The 430-nt window shown below is 38.4% G+C and overlaps 1 protein-coding gene across 1 annotated transcript in view; it reads left to right on the top strand.

Moving 5' to 3' along the window:
- LOC119592394 (neuropeptide FF receptor 1-like) overlaps positions 1-430 on the top strand; it is a 97,236-nt gene that overhangs the window by 7,359 nt on the left and 89,447 nt on the right. The gene's annotated exons all lie outside the window — the stretch shown is intronic.

Here is a 430-nt window from a genome sequence, read left to right as displayed (position 1 = left end):
AGGCCAATCTTCTCATCAACCGATTTTCTAAACGCAACCAATATCATCATCACTCCCATTGACCCTGTTGCACTAATCATCATCGTTAACACTTTAGTTAAGGGCTATCACATTATTTTCCACTGTTATCGGTGTGATTATCGAGTTTCACACTTTATCTGTTAAATTGCGATGAGCTTGTGATGAATTTGCCGTTTAATTTTCGCTCCCTCCCCTCCACTGTAATTAATTATAGAGTCACCGTCATTAACAGAGCTGGTTCTCCCACGATGGTTCCCGTTTTGTCTCTCGGTCTTTATTGCATTTACAGGCCATTAAACTTTTAAATTAAATTCACTTACAAAAAAGCGGGAAAAAGACAGAAAGGAAAACAGCGGGAAACAAGGTGGGAGAAAATGATATACCGAATGATCAGTTAAATGCACTTTTT

Source organism: Penaeus monodon, chromosome 30 (assembly GCF_015228065.2).
Source record: "Penaeus monodon isolate SGIC_2016 chromosome 30, NSTDA_Pmon_1, whole genome shotgun sequence".
NCBI classification, from domain to species: Eukaryota; Metazoa; Arthropoda; class Malacostraca; order Decapoda; family Penaeidae; genus Penaeus; species Penaeus monodon.
Note: the sequence above shows the minus strand (reverse complement) of the source record. Positions and strands in the feature narration are given on the sequence as shown.